This window comes from Gossypium hirsutum, chromosome A08 (genome assembly GCF_007990345.1).
Source record: "Gossypium hirsutum isolate 1008001.06 chromosome A08, Gossypium_hirsutum_v2.1, whole genome shotgun sequence".
Lineage (NCBI taxonomy): Eukaryota > Viridiplantae > Streptophyta > Magnoliopsida > Malvales > Malvaceae > Gossypium > Gossypium hirsutum.
Genome location: NC_053431.1, coordinates 23,417,151 through 23,432,889, shown reverse-complemented (window position 1 = coordinate 23,432,889; position 15,739 = coordinate 23,417,151). Strand labels below are relative to the sequence as shown.

Here is a 15,739-nt window from a genome sequence, read left to right as displayed (position 1 = left end):
TTAATTTCCTGCCATTAATAAAAAAATCAATTAATTCCTTTCGTTAATAATTTCCCTCGTTGATTATGTTGACTATTAAAATAAATTAGCAAACCAATCAAATGATGACACATGACAACTTTTAGTTTAATCTATATTTTCTCATAAAAATTATTAAAAATATAAAAATTATAAATTATTATATAATTATTAAAAAATAAAAATACTAAAATTTATATAAACTTATAAAAATTATAAAAAATAATTAAAAATTGTAAATATTATAAAAATAAAATTATAATAAATTATGAAAAATTTTATAAAACTAATACAAATATTTAAAATTTTATAAAATATAAAAATTCTTAAAAACTTATAAAAATCATAAAAAAATTAAAAATAAAACATTAAAATTGATATAAACTTATAAAATATAAAAAAATAATAATAATTTGAATTGGATTGGATTGGAATAATTGGTCAGATCGATTAAATCAAAGTCGGCAAGGTTACCAGTGTTCGAAGAAAGCCATTAGACCAATTAACCTGGGAATCAGGCAATTAAACTGATTTTTAATTTTATTTTTTCTTTTTTTATTTTTTATTTTTTATATAATTGAATTGAACAGTCGAATTAATAAACCGGTGACTTGACCAGTTCTAAAAATCTTGATCAAAATATTTCATATTAACATATGCTAATAGTTGGATAATGAAATTTTGATTTGATAGTATCTAGTTGTATCAAAAATATTTTTATCATACAATACTTAGCAAATAATTTCCAATTTTTCAAGGTCCAAACGACTATACTTAAAAATTTTGAGATGATAAAAATTTAAAAAAATAATACTAACTTATCAATAAATAAAATGGAGAGGATCTCACAATTATCGTTCTATTTGTGGAATTCCGAAAACATTTTATTCAACATAAAAATGACCCTAACGATCTTATGATTATTCTCATTATCCAATTGTTAGTCTAATATCATGCGCTCATTATGATTTTAGAGGTTTAAATAGCTTTTTTATAATTTTTAATTTTTAATATTTTTTATAAATTTATTAGAATTTTTTATATTTTTATAATTTTTACTAATTTTATAAGTTTTTATAAAATTTAAATATTTTATTAATTTTATAAATGATTTCAATAATTTATTAGATTTTTATATTTTTTATATTTTATAAATTTTTATGATTTTTTTATAATTTTTATAAGTGTATATCAAATTTAACTTTTTTTATTTAATTATTTTAATGATTTTTAACAACTTTTATATTTTAATGATTTTTTTATAAGTTTTTAAGAATTTTTATATGTTTTTATAAAATTTTAAATGTTTTAAATATGTTTCATTTAAATTTTTTTAATTTATTACAATTTATTAAATCTTTTATATTTTTTATAGTATTTATAAGGTTTTTATTATTTTCTAATAATTTTTTATATTTTTGTAAGATTATATCAATTTTAATTTTTTAAAATATTTTTAATTTTTAATAATATTTTCCAGTTTTTTATTTTTTTCTATTTTGTATAATTTTTTTTATTTTTATGGAAAATATATATTAAACCAAAAGCTGCCACGTATCACCATCTAATTAGTCAGTCAATTTATTTTAAATGTAGTCAACCACGGATTTCGTTAACGAAAAGGATTAATTAATTATTTAAATTAATGGCAAGGGCTGAATTGGACTTATTTTAATAGTCAATATAGTCAACTGCGGATTTCGTTAACGAAGGGGCCTAATTGATTATTTTAATTAACTGCAAGGGCTCAATTGGGTGTAAATTTAATACGTGACCTTAATTGATATTTTCGCATTTTCTTAAGGGCTTTTTTGACATATAAGCTTGTTTTGAACATTGCGAAAGTTATTTGACTTGAATTATAAGAGTACGAATGTTTTATTTTTCTTGAAAGACTAATTGATTTTTTGATTTATGAATTTTTGATATTCTAATTATATACATTATAATTTCATACATAGGTATAACTTTTAATTAATCTTTTTTTCTTAAGTCGTATGAGGAGAAAATTTCTTATACATTTCTAGGGGTTAAATGCCTAATTGATTTGTTAATATATGGATTTTTTTATATTTTAATTTCATACATTATAATTTCATACATAGACATAACTTTTAATTGATCTTTTTTTCTCGAGTCGTATGAAGAGAAAACTTCTTATACATATTTAGAGGTTAAATGTCTATGTAACACTCCTTACCCGACTTGATCGTCAGGTCTAAGTCACCAAATGCTACGTTCAATATCAAAGTAATTATGCATAATCATACACTTCTCTATCATTTAAAGATATAAATAAACATGAAACACATTCACAACATGTCACACAATCATTTTTAGGTCATATATGAGCTTATGAAAGCTCTTTTACTAACCCCGAGGATGAATTAAGACCAAAACATAAAGTTTTAAAAGTCTCGGGCTAAAGTCGCAACACCAAAACCTCCTCATCACGGTAACTTCATCTTAGAGAGTTATGTTGCGACAACATGTATGCCCATACCACGATGTCATGCACTGTCGAACGTAGTTGCAACGTTACCCCTGTTTTTGGTAAATCCACATTTGGTACCTAATTCAATGAATTTTAAACCATTCTCAATGTTATTTATGCAACCTTATACAAGAATGTAACCATCAAACCAACACCATGGTAAGTAATCCAAGTATCTAATCACTCAACATTCAATCATGTTCAAATTCTCTTCAATATATCCATGTTTAAAAATGCTTTCACTACAATCACGACATGTTTATCATGATAATTGTAACTTAGCACTTCAAGGAATAGTCATGCATTGCTTTAAGCATACATGTCATACCCGGATTTCTTTAAGGACTCAAATTTAAAAGAGCTTTGGGAGTTAATTGAGCAAAGTAAAGAGTTGGTAAACTCTACTAGGAATTTTGGAAAATTTTGTGACTGTCGAGCAAAAGTTAGGTTTCAATTCTGGTTTGGTTAGGTTGGAACTGGCTAATTTCATAGTGTAAGACATAATGATTGTTAGTGATTAGCTAAAAGAAATTTAGAGACCATGTAAAGGAGTTATGTGAGAAAAAGAATTCTTCTCAATTCTGTTTTGCAACTTCCTCTCATTTGCATCATCTTCTTTGGTTGTTCCAAAAAAGAGGAAGAATTTAGGAGCTTTGTATGGAGCAAAATCTGTGAGATTCGAAGTTTGAAAGAAGAGAAACTAAGAAATTGGTAAGCTTTCTCATCTTTCTGTACTTGTGGATTAGAGGAAGAGTGAGAGTAAGGATTTTCTAATAAGTTTCTATAAAGTGGGTTCCAGGTTTTAAGGTTTAAATGTCTTCGATTTAACTGATATATGGTTCTCGTACTTAGCTGTCAGGATGATAGAGGCTTTGGTATTTGGAAAAGCTAAGCTAACATGATCGAAGGAGTACAAGTGAGTTCCTGTACTCCATCTTTGGGTGGTTGATGACATTGAACTACTTGAATGATTTGTCTCTATCTATTATGTGTCGTCTAAAATCTTGATTTTGTATGACCATAGTGAGTGAGTATGCTGTGTATGCATAATGATGTGTAAGAATGAGTACGCTTGCAAGCATAAATACTGACCACCTATAAACAAGTTATCGTTTATGGTAAAATATAACACCAAAATTATATAATAATTTAGAACGACGGTGTCTGCAAGTGCACGAGTCAAATTGTAATATAGTTAGTACAACAAAACACTTGGAAGTATTTATTTTATTAAAGTATTTCATTTTATCTTTTTTTTTGCATTCGATCTATTTCAAGATTCCAGTCGATCAAGTTACTACTTCGTTCTCCATTTTATATCAAATCCACAATTATTCAAAGCTCGTTTCTCTTCCAATTCAATCATGTTCATCACATGATTTATTGAATTGGAATCGAGATTATGAATAACATGAGTGGCTAAATTGATCGCGTGATTCGTAACAAGTAATAAATATTTATAATGAATATCAAACCTAGACTAACTATTATCACGACGAAAAGGCAATCGCACTTATCAAACAATAGTATAGTAACGACAAGACCGGGATATTGTACCCAAGGGAGCCAAAAGTACCAGTAATAACTATCTTTTTATTATCTAGCCTAGGAATAAAAGGATTTGTTTATTAAATTAATTATCTAAACTAATTAACTAATTTAATTAAAGCGAAAAGAAAATTTAGAAAAAGACTTGAAGAGAAGCAATTGATAAAGACGACACCCAAGGAGGAATCCACCTAGATTTCACTTGTTATCTGACTCTGAACCGGACGATTTATTCACTTGACTTGATCCGCGAGACTCCCTAACCTATGTTATTATCCCTTTCGAGACTAATAACGTCTAACCCTCAATTGAATTAATCAAAATTTCTTTCTTAATTAAAACCCCTAGGGAAGCAGTAAATCACTTTATGGACTCTTATATTAGGTTTCACCCTAATCCGGTAAAATCTCGTAACCCTATTTCTAGGCGTTCGATCAACTCCGCTTAATTATGCCAAATCTACTCTTAGGCAGGGTCTATTCCTCCTCTGCATAAGCACATCAAATCATGAATTAATACCCGGAATATTAACTAAAGCATTAAGAACACATAATTAAGAACAAATCAAGTATTTATCATATAGTTCAGATAATAATAACAAGATCCATCATAGGTTTTATTCCCCTTAGGTATCTAAGGGGTTTAGTTCATAATAAAATAAGAGTACATCTCAAAAGTATAAAAATAACAAAACATGAAGAAAACTCTAAAACCCCTGAAGGAATTCTGAGAGAGATCTTCAGTCTTGGAGTAGCTCCGGCTTTTGGGATGGATCGTCTGGCTTCCTTTAAATAATTTCAGGCGTGTGGTCCTGTATTCCAGAAAAGTTCTAGAAGAGGCCCCCTCTCTGGGTCATACTTAGGGTGTTTATATAGGCTTTGGATTGGCTTTCTTCCTCCCTAAGTACCCTTTTCTGTATAAAATACAACTCTTTGAAAAAGGGACACGCCCGTGTGCCACGATCGTGTGACATGATTGCTAGGCCGTGTTCGATCCGTTAAATTACCACGATAGTGTGGGCTCAATGGCCAGGCCATGTGAATCGTGTAAACCTTGGTTGATACCCCCGAAGGCCACGGGCGTGTGAGATGCCCATGTGGCAAGGCTTAGGCCATGTGATTTTCTTGATTTGGTCCATTTTGTCCCTTTTTAGCTCGTTTTTGCTCCTTTTGGCTCTTGGTGCTCTCCTGAGTACAAAACATGAAATAACCGGATTAAGGGCACCAAAATCCACAAATCTAGTAGTAAACATCCATAAATATGCTAAGTATTTGGGGAAAAACTATGTATAATTTGGCATTTATCAAATACCCCCACACTTAAGCATTTGCTTGTCCTCAAGAAAAACTCTCATTTACTGCTAGAATTTATTCTTTTCAATCACATGATCAGTATTGATAATGTTACAAACTATTCCACGGAAAATTATACAATAAGAATTTAACTATATGGGCATTAAAAGCCTCAAACAATCTAAATAGGATATTTTGATAATAAAAATCATAGGTAATCTACTTCCTCTAAGTAATCAAATTTAGTCCTAAATATATAAGAGATGACATCATCACTAAAGATTCACTTGAATCACTCAAAGTGTTTAAGGTTCAAGATTAAGCACTCGATTGTCTAACATGAAAAGTTATTACCATAGGCTTGCATAAAAATCAAACCTCCACCACTTGTAAATGATATGATACACTAATCAAAAGGTCTTGGCATAGTTGTAATGGGGTTTAGGTTACAGGTATGGATACAAGCTGAAGAACAAGGGTTAGAATCGAGATAATTTCAATATGTTACCCCACTATCAAAAACTTAATTACTGAACAACAAACAAATATCTAGAACTATTTTACATGAGTTCATGACAACTTTAGCTTGCTGAGAATTACATTTTTTTAAGAACAAATCAAGTCAATACAATATAGAAATCATACTTCATGATTCAGTAACAAAAAAAATGGGAACATAGTGAGGTAATAATATTAAATTTAATATCGATAAAAAGGTAAATTAAGTAAGAGGATTTCAACAAGAATGGGTTAATGGGTTAATGATAAGGGTTAATCAATAAAAAAAAGTTAGTAGGGTCAAAGGGGGTTCGCTAAGGGTTTAATTATGTGGGAAGGCTTTTTGTGGAGTAAATGGGTTAAATCCTAAGTGCCTTTATCATCTCAGTTTATCAAATCATACGTGTGATCTCGACATGTAAAATCGAAGCAAGCTCTAGAATAACAGTTCAAGGTTGACACACTCAAACCACAAAAGAAGTGAGCAAGAAAGAAAGCTATATGCTCAAAAGGCTCAAAATCTCACAAAAAAATTGGGTTTTTGATGTCATTTCTGTATACTTAGGATTTCAAGATAATACCTCAATTTAGGAGAAATAGTCTAAAAATTTTATTTCTCAAAATATCAACTTATCATGCTCAATTCTTTAAGGTCCTATAATTAAATAATCATGCATAATTCCCTTGGTCTAATTCACGACATATCAACAATAATTATAGATCAATCAGAGTTCATTCTATCAATATTATGAGAAAATCACTTAAGCACAAGACCAAATTCAGGGATTTGAGAATAATGCAAAAAGTTAGGTTTCATGTTCACCCCCCGGCACTTAAGATGTACATTGCCCTCAATGTACAAAGATAGATTTTTCAGAATAAAGAAAATCATAAGAGAAAAGGAGGTGAAACTCTCTATTATATGGATGCGGAGGTTGATTCTGAGGATAAAGTGTTCGGGGAAAGTGGTAGTTGCCATTGTTCTTGGCTAGATGAAGAAATTGGATCGTTAAACATGGCACTCGTGATGTATTGTTTCCCTTTTGTTTCCTCATTCCGTAAAATATTCCTAGCAGCTTTGCTTGGAAGTCTGTAGAATCATGAAGAGCTTATTAAGAGTTGGTGTGGAAGAGAGCGTAGTGGAATTACTTATTAGAAATACCAGAAAATGGAAAAAAGTAAATTTTACTAATATAGATATGTTTGTCAAAATAAAATAATAAAGTTGAAATGAAAATAAAAATTAAAAGAAAAATAAAAATAAATAAAATAAAATAAAATAAACATAAGAATAAATAAAAAAATAGAAGAATTCAATGATTCTCGTCGGTGGGGGCCTCAAGTGGTGGTGCTGGAGTGGCAATGTAAAAGTACTGGCACAGCTGCTGCATCATGGCCTGTATATCGTCCATCTGTCGGTCCCTTTGCCGATCTCGCTCGTGAATCATTTTGAACTGCATAGTGCAATACTGCTCGAAGTGGGCGAGTCGGTCGGAAAGATGTGCCAATGAAGCAGCCGCATAAACTGGTCGTTCCTTAGGTGGCGCGGTAGAAGGCTCCTCATGCTATGGGGGAACATCATCAGGGATGTCCTCAATATCTTCCTAATCAATAGCATGCGAGAAACAGTACTGAAGAGGATCGGTCCTACGTCGGCGCTTGATCATCCTTATGTGTAACATAGTCGTGATGCACTGTGGAGACATCTAACCTATCAGGGTAAGCGCTGATGACTGGGCCACGGTGTTAAGGAGGCTGAAGTACCTGGCAAGGCGCGTCACGTAGGGGCCGATGGAGATTACTCCCTTCTTATGCCACTCGGTCTAATGGCGAATGGTGAAAGCAATGAAGTAGGCCAAGTCAATCACGTGTGCATTCGCCATGCACCATAAATAGTAGACGTTGTGGGTGTTGACGATGCTGGTGCTCTCTCTCCTTCTGATCTAGGTGTGTGCCAATATGGCATGGAGATACAGTAGGGAAGGGGGGAGAGCTGAGGCCTTTGAGCGGCTGGGGGCGTAGGTGGAAGAGAATTGTGCCAAAGCCTTCCAGCACAAGGAGGGGGAGATGTGGATATTGCCTGGTAGTGTATTCATGTCCTCTTCCTCCATAAACTTATCGGTGTAAAATCCCAAAGTAACTCCAAACTCTAAGATACTCATCGCACGAACTAGACCGCCTAATCAGAAGTGAATGGTGTCTGGGTCGTCATTGTTCGTCATCACCACTTGTAAATGAAAAGTAGAGCATAATTCTAAAGTTAGCTCTAAATAAGTGGGCTCGGTAATAGCGAAGAACCGTTCCCATGGGTCTGTGGACAGAAGGGTGCGGATGGCATCAGTGAGTTAGACTTGCTATACGGCAGCCCAGTCGATGCAGCGACCTTTGATGATGGGTCGTGCGCGTAGTATCTGAAATAGCTCCTCCTGCGAAGCTTGTGAAAATTTAAAGAATGGGTGCCGAACTTCAGCTGTAGCACGTACCGAGGAAGAACCCGGTCCCCTACATCTCTTTGAGGAAGGGATTGCGGGCTTCTTGCCTCTTGATGACGACATAATGTACCTAAAAATACATGAGCATTGATAGAATCCAAGATACATCAGTAGATAAGCAATAGGCCTAAAATTAATATATGCTGTTTAGTAGCTTAAACAAGTCAAATATAGAAAATTCTAAAACAAATTCCTAACTTGTCTAAAACATATTTATAATAGTAACAATATCTATGCAAAGCATGTAGAATACTAATTAGCAACACAAATTGGAAAAATAAGGTTGAGAAAGTGAATCAAAGGCTGTTGTGAGGCGGTGCACGGGCGTGTGACGCGGAGAGGAAGTTGTGTGGTGGGAAAATGGAGGGTATAGGGAAAGAAAAATAGGGATTAATGTAAGGGAAGTGGATTTGAGGGTGGTTTGGGGGTTGGGGAAGTAAGAATCTGGGGAATGGTGGCCGGAATAGAGATTGGGGGTTGGGGGAGGGTAGATTTTGGCTAGGGTTTTGAAAGGAGGAAGAAGATGAATAGTGGTTTGTTTATATAGGGGAGGGTCACACGGTCTAGGGCCACACCCTTGTACTTTGAAGGTGAGCCCGTGTTTTTCGAATTTTACGAGTTAGGTCGTGCCCGGCTACTATCACACGCTCGTATATCTTGGGCGTGTGTTAAACACAGCCATGTCGTACGGCCGTGCCTAGCTTTGTTCGCTTCTCCCACCCCCGTGTGTTATGGTAGCACGCCCATGTATTCTTGTGCACAGTTGATTGGCACGGGCGTGTCGTACGCCCGTGTCAAAAAAATAAAATCGAGCCTTTTCCTGGCATGCCTGTGGGTTTTCATTCCCACGCCTGTGTGGTCCTATCAAGTTTGCCCACGACCATGTCACACGGCCGTTGGGATTTATCGCACGCCGTGTTTTGGAAAAATCATGTCCTGCTTCAACACAACTGTATCGCACGACCGTGTCGCTTTCCCTGTTTGGCCACAGCTGTAGGCACGCCCGTGTGCCTGGCCGTGTGTACTGAAAAACTTTACAAGTCAAAGATTAAGTTAACGATCCAAAGTGTTAGAAAATAAAAATAAAGAAATCAAAATATGTTAGTGCTCGGGTTGCCTCTCAAGAAGTGCTTATTTATAATCTAAGCTCGACTTACCTCTCCGTTGAATGATCATGGTGGTTCGAGGAGTTCATGCTTCTCATTCCTGTTGTTAATTTTAAAATAAGGTTTAAACGGGTGTTGTTTACCTTAAACGTGCCGAACTTGGGATGACTCACCTCCATTGTACCGAATGGAAAGATACTAAGTACCGTAAGAGGGATTTCCTCATTTGGTGTAGTAGTGACAATGTGAGGATCAACGACATCTAGTAAGACTATATCGCCCACCTGAAGTTGATTAGGAGAGGTATAGTGCTCGCTATTCATCTAGCTTCTCTATTCAAAGCCTCCGTTCCTCATGGGTGTCTTTGTTCTCTACATGATAATAGTGCACTGTCTCCATTGTCTTGGTTTGAGAGGGTTCCTACAAGGATGATTGAGTATTAGTTTTATCATCGATAGGTTTTATAGCATTATCTTGAGTTTTAAAGGTTTTGACTGAGTCGCGTGCTTGAAGTGTTATTGCATCGTCACCTGCACGAAGTGTTAGCTCTCCTGTGCCTACATTAATAAAGGTTCTGGCAGTTACTAAAAAGGTTCGTCCTAAAATTAAAGGTACCTCGTTATCCTCATCCATATATAAGACGACAAAGTCTACTGGGTAAGTAAACTTATCAATTTTAACGAGAACTTCTTCAGTAATACCCTTATGAAATCTAACTATTTTATCAGCCAATTGTATGCTCATCCTAATCTGTTTAGGTTTACCGAGACAGAGTCGTTTAAAAATTTTATAGGGCATAACATTTATACTTGCCCCTAGATCAGTTAAAGCATTATTAACAGATAAACTACCAATTAAGCAAGGAATTATAAAACTCCCTGGATCTTTCAATTTGTTAGGTAGCTTATTCTTTTGAATAGTTGAGTAGACTGCATTGAGTTCCACATGCGATGTAGCGTCTAATTTCCTTTTATTGCTCAGAAGTTCCTTTAAGAATTTTGCTGAGTTGGGCATCTGTGAAAGAACTTCAATAAAGGGTAAGTTAATATGTAATTTCTTTAAGAGTTTGACAAACTTACCGAATTGTTCTTCTGTTTTGTCTTTCGTCATCGCTTTAGGATATGGCACACGAGGTTCATGATTCGTACTTACCAGTTTGGGATCATTATTGTTTACCTCTTCTCATCCTTTGTTCATCGTGTTGTTTTGCTATATTTCTGGCTCGGGTGCAATGAGTCCGTCCTTATTTTGAGTGCTAATTGCATTGAGGTGTTCCCTCGGATTAGGTTCAGTATTACTTGGTAAGCTACCTTGTGGTCGTTCGGAGATTAGTTTGGATAGCTGGCCTATTTGAGTTTCGAGTCCTTAGATCGATGCTTGTTGATTCTTAAGTGCTGTCTCGGTATTTTGGAAATGGATTTCTGACACCGAGATGAATTTAGAAAGCATATCTTCAAGGTTTGGTTTCTTCTCTTGTTGATAAGGTGGCTGTTCAAAACCCTGAGGATTTTGTGGCTTTTGATTCCCTTGACCACCCCAGGAGAAATTTGGGTGGTTCCTCCAACCTACATTATAGGTATTACTGTATGGGTTATTGTGAGATCTAAAGTTATTGTTACCCATATAGTTGACTTGTTCTTTTTTAGTTGTAGGATTGAAGGATTGGTATTCTGTATGCACACCTCCTCCGCTTGAGTCACACCTCATTACTGGATGTACTTGCGTAGAACCAAGAAAACTACCAATCTTTTTATTGAGAAGTTCTACCTGATTAGAGAGCATGATGACTGAATCGATGTTATAAACGCTGGCTGTTTTCGTTAGTTTTGTCCCCATAACTTGCCACTGATAATTGTTCAGTGACATCTCCTCTATGAATTTATAGGCATCTTCCGGTGTTTTATTGTTGATGGTTCTGCCAGCAGCTGTGTCAATTATTTCTCTTGTCGAGGGATTCACACCATTATAGAACGTTTGAACTTGCAGCCAAAGCGGTAACCCATGGTGAGGGCACCTTCTCAGAAAGTCATTGTATCTCTCTCATGCATCGTAAAGTGTTTCTAAATCCATCTACAAGAAAAAAGAGATATCATTACATAATTTAGCCGTTTTAGCTGGCGAAAAATATTTTAGTAAAAATTTCTCAGTCATTTGTTCCCAAGTAGTAAATAAAAATAAGAATAAGAATAAATAAAATAAAATAGGAGGATTCAATAATCATCGTCGGTGAGGCTCTCAGGTGGTGGTGCTGGAGTGGCAATGTGGAAGTGCTGACATAGCTGTTGCATCATGGCCTGCATATCGTCCATCTGTCGGTCCCATCGCCGATTTCGCTCGTGGATCATCTCGAACTGTGTAGTGCAATACTGCTTGAAATGGGCGAGTCGGTCGGAAAGGTGTGCCAATGAAGTAGCCGCATAAGCTGGTCGTTCCCTAGGTGGCACGGTAAAAGGCTCCTCATTCTGTGGGGGAACATCATCAGGGATGTCCTCAAGATCCTCCTCGTTAATGGCATGCGAGATACGGTACTGAAGAGGATCGGTCCCACTTTGGCACTCGATCATCCTCATGTGTAACATAGTCGTGATGCCCTGTGGGGACATCTGACTTATCAGGGTAAGCGCTGATGACTGGGTCGCGGTGTTGAGGAGGCCGAAGTGTCTGGCACGACACGTCACGTAGGGGTCGATAATTCTAAGTCAAATTCCTAACTTGTCTAAAGCAAAATAGTACAATATCTATGTAAAGCATGTATAATACTAATGTTGCAATACAAATTGGAGAAATAAAGTTGAGAAAGTGAACCAAGGGCTGTTGTATGGCGGCACACAGGCGTGTGGTGGCGAGCACGGGCGTGTGACACGGGGGTATAGTCGTGTAGAGGGAAAATGGAGGGTATAGAGAGGGGAAAGTGAGGATTAATGCAAGGGGAATCGATTTTAGGGTGGTTTGAGGGTTGAGAAAGTGAGAATCGTGGGAATAGTGGCCGGAATAATGATTAGGGAGTGGGGAGAAAAAGTTTTCGACCAGGGTTTTGAAAGGAGGAAGAAGATGAACAGTGGTTTGTTTATATAGGGGAGGGTCACACGGCCTAGGGCCACGCCCGTGTGCTTTGAGTGTGGCCCATGTTTTTCGAATTTTTCATTTTAGGTCGTGCCCGGCTACTATCCCACGCCCGTGTGTCTTGGGTGTGTGTGGCACACAGCCATGTCGTACGGTCGTGCCTAGCTTTGTTCACTTTTCCCACGCCCGTGTGTTATGGTAACACGCCCGTGTATTGCTGTACACAGTTGATTGGCACGGGCGTGTCGCACGCCTGTGTCGAAAAAATAGAATCGAGCCTTGTTCCTAGCACGCCCGTGGGTTTTCATTCCCACACCTGTGTGGTCCTATCAAGTTCGCCCACGGTCATGTCGCACGGTCGTGGGGATTTATCGCACCCCGTGTTTTGGGCAAATTATGTCCTGCTTCAACACGGTCGTATCGCATGGCGGTGTCGCTTCCCCTGTTTGGCCACAATTGTAGGCACGCCTATGTGCCTGGCCGTGTGTGCTGAAAAACTTTGCAATTCAAAGATTAAGTTAAGGATCCAAAGTGTTAGAAAATAAAAATAAAAAAATTAAAATATGTTAGTGCTCGGGTTACCTCCCGAGAAGCGCTTATTTATAGTCTAATCTCGACTTACCTCTCCGTTGAATGATCATGGTGGTTCGAGGAGTTCATGCTCCTCATTCCTGTTGTTAATTTTAAAATAAGGTTTTAAACGGGTGTTGTTTACCTTAAACGTGCCGAACTTGGGATGACTCACATCCACTGTACCGAATGGAAAGATACTAAGTACCGTAAGAGGGATTTCCTCATTTGGTGTGGTAGTGACAATGTGAGGATCAACGGCATCTAGTAAGACTGTATCACCGACTTGAAGTTGATTAGGAGAGGTATTGGGCTTGTGTTTGCGTAGTTTCAGCGTATCATGTGTTCTCGGTTTGTGTTCTCGCCATTCGTCTAGCTCCTTTATCCGTTGTCTTCGTTTTTCATGAAAGTCTTTGTTCTCTTCATGATAGTAGCGCACTGTCTCTGTTGTCTTTGTTCGAGGAATTTTCTGCAAGGACAATTGAATTTTAGTTTTATCATCGACAATTTTTATTGCATTATCTTGAGTCTTTGAGGTTTTGACTGAGTTGCGTGCTTGGAGTGTTACTGCATCGTCACCTGGACGAAGTGTTAGCTCTCCTATGCCTACATTAATAATGGTTCTAGCAGTTGCTAAAAATGGTCGTCCTAAAATTAGAGGTACCTTATTATCCTCATCCATATTTAAGACAACGAAGTCTACTGGGTAAATAAATTTATCAATTTTAACGAGAACGTCTTCAATAATACCCTTAGAAAATCTAACTGTTTTGTCAGACAATTGTATGCTCATCCTAGTCTGTTTGTGTTTGCTGAAACCTAGTCGTTTCAACATTTATATGGCATAACATTTATACTTGCTCCTAGATCAGCTAAAGCATTATTCACAGATATACTACCAAGTAAACAAGGAATTGTACAACTCCCTGGATCTTTCAATTTGTTAGGTAGCTCATTCTTTAGAATAGCTGAGCAGACTACATTGAGTTCCACATGTGATGTAATGTCTAATTTTCTTTTATTGCTCAGAAGTTCCTTTAAGAATTTTGCTGAGTTGGGCATCTGCAAAAGAACTTCAATAATGGGTAAGTTAATATGTAATTTTTTTAAGAGTTTGACAAACTTACCGAATTGCTCTTCTGGTCTGTCTTTCATCATCGCTTTAGGATATGACACACGAGGTTCATGATTCATACTTACCTGTTTGGGATCGTTATTGTTTACCTTTTCTCGTCCTTTGTTCATCGTGTTGCCTTGCTGTAATTCTGGCTCAGGTGCAATGAATCCTTCCGTATCTTGAGTGCTAATTGCATTGAGGTGTTCCCCCGGATTAGGTTTAGTATTACTTGGTAGGCTACCTTGTGGTCGTTCAGAGATTAGTTTGGACAGTTGGCCTATCTGAGTTTCGATTCCTTGGATCGATGCTTGTTGATTCTTAAGTGTTGTCTCAGTATTTTGGAAATGGGTTTCTGACACCGAGATGAATTTAGAAAGTATCTCTTAAAGGTTTGGTTTCTTCTCTTGTTGATAAGGTGGCTGTTGAAAACCTTGAGTATTTTATGGCTTTTGATTCCTTTGACCACCCTAGGAGAAATTTGGGTGGTTCCTCCAACCTGCATTATAAGTATTACTGTATGGGTTATTTTGAGATCTAAAGTTATTGTTACCCATATAGTTGACTTGTTCCTCTTTGGTTGTGGGATTTAAGGATTGGTATTCTCTATGTACACCTCCTCCGCTTGAGTCATACTTCATTACTGGATGTACTTGCGTAATAGCAAGAAAACTATCAATCTTTTTATTGAGAGGTTCTACCTGATTAGAGAGCATGGTGACTGAATCGATGTTATAGACGCCGACTATTTTCGTTGGCTTTGTCCTCATAACTTGCTACTGTTAGTTGTTCAATGACATCTGCTCTATGAATTCGTAGGCATCTTCCGGTGTTTTATTGTTGATGGTCCCGCTAGCAGCTGCGTCAATCATTTGTCTTATCGAGGGATTCACACCATTGTAGAACGTTTGAACTTGTAGCCAAAGCGGTAACCCATGGTGAGGACACCTTCTCAGTAAGTCCTTGTATCTCTCCTATGCATCGTAAAGTGTTTCAAAATCCATCTGCACAAAAGAAGAGATATCATTACGCAATTTAGCCGTTTTAGCCGGCGAAAAATATTTTAGTAAAAATTTCTCAGTCATTTGTTCCCAAGTAGTGATAGACCCTCGTGGTAACGAGTTTAACCACTGTTTAGCTTTGTTTCTTAGTGAAAAGGGAAATAACCGAAAACGAATGGCATAATCAGAAATGCCATTGATTTTAAATGTATCGCAAAATTCAAGAAAATTCGCCAAGTACGTGTTGGGATCCTCATCCTGTAAACCATCAAACTGAACAAACTACTGTATCATCTGAATTGTGTTAGGTTTTAGTTCGAAATTATTCGCAACAATAGTAGGTCTAACAATACTAGATTCAGTTCCTGTTAAAGAAGGTTTAGCATAGTCATACATAGTACGTGGAGTAGGATTTTGATTAGCTACAATTGCAGGAGGCAGTTGATCGCCTAGATTTTCGGCCATCTCTTCAGTTGGGGTTTGAGTATCGTCTTCTTGCTCGTTTTTTATGAAGAATAAACTACGCCTTATTTCTCTTTGATT

General features: G+C 36.4%; 2 non-coding genes across 2 annotated transcripts; both read left to right on the top strand.

Moving 5' to 3' along the window:
- The first annotated feature begins 11,444 nt into the window (after nucleotides 1-11,444).
- On the top strand, nucleotides 11,445-11,551 carry LOC121205251 (small nucleolar RNA R71). Its single transcript, XR_005900336.1, has one exon. It is a non-coding gene; the product is annotated as a small nucleolar RNA R71 (small nucleolar RNA).
- Nucleotides 11,552-15,125: 3,574 nt separating this feature from the next.
- Nucleotides 15,126-15,232, top strand: LOC121205791 (small nucleolar RNA R71). Its single transcript, XR_005900866.1, has one exon. It is a non-coding gene; the product is annotated as a small nucleolar RNA R71 (small nucleolar RNA).
- Nucleotides 15,233-15,739: the final 507 nt, after the last annotated feature.